Source organism: Octodon degus, unplaced genomic scaffold (genome assembly GCF_000260255.1).
Source record: "Octodon degus isolate 3935 unplaced genomic scaffold, OctDeg1.0 scaffold00036, whole genome shotgun sequence".
Taxonomy (NCBI): Eukaryota; Metazoa; Chordata; class Mammalia; order Rodentia; family Octodontidae; genus Octodon; species Octodon degus.
Window position 1 is genome coordinate 14,442,223 of NW_004524612.1, and position 702 is coordinate 14,442,924.

General features: G+C 36.2%; 1 protein-coding gene across 2 annotated transcripts in view; it reads left to right on the forward strand.

The window, feature by feature from the left end:
* Nucleotides 1–702, forward strand: part of Fzd3 (frizzled class receptor 3) — an 89,100-nt gene that overhangs the window by 25,169 nt on the left and 63,229 nt on the right. The window lies entirely within an intron of this gene.

Genomic DNA, 702 nt, shown 5'->3' on the forward strand with positions numbered 1-702 from the left:
TTTTTTTTTACTGGAGATCGAACTCAGGGCCTTGTGCTTACCAGGCAGGATTTTATGCCACTGAGCTATATCCCCAGCCCTCCTGAAAAAAAAGAAAAAAGAATTAGGAATGATGTAGTTAAGACTTTGAATTAATTTTCTTTCTTTAAAACTTTTTTCCTGATTATAAAAGTAATGTCTCGTGAAAAATTAGCAAATATACAGAGAAAAATATTCATTACTGTATCACTTAAATATCTTTGATTTAGATATGCTAATAACCAACATTGTCAGGTTTTTTAAAATCATGTATTAATGCACAAAATTCGGAAAATGTCAGATGCTTTTCACCTCGTCTAACTTACAGACTGTATTTCCTAAAGTTGAGGATTTGTTAGACATTCTTTCATATGAGTGAATATTATTAGTCATAATAATATACTAGCTTAAATTGAATATCTATGTGCCTATAATTATCTAGCTTTGTTTAATCATTAACATTTTGTAATGCTTGCTTCAGATATTGTTTTAAGAAATAAAATACTGGGCTGGCCAAATAGCTCAGTGGATTAAAGTGCCTGCTTAGGCAGATGCAGGGGGCAGAGTTCAATCCCCAGCCTGCTGTGTCGCCCCTACCCCCAGGGGGTGCTGAGGTGGCAATTGAAACTGGGCGTGGTGGTGCCTGTAATCCCAGCACTTGGGAGGCTGAAAACAGGAAGGATC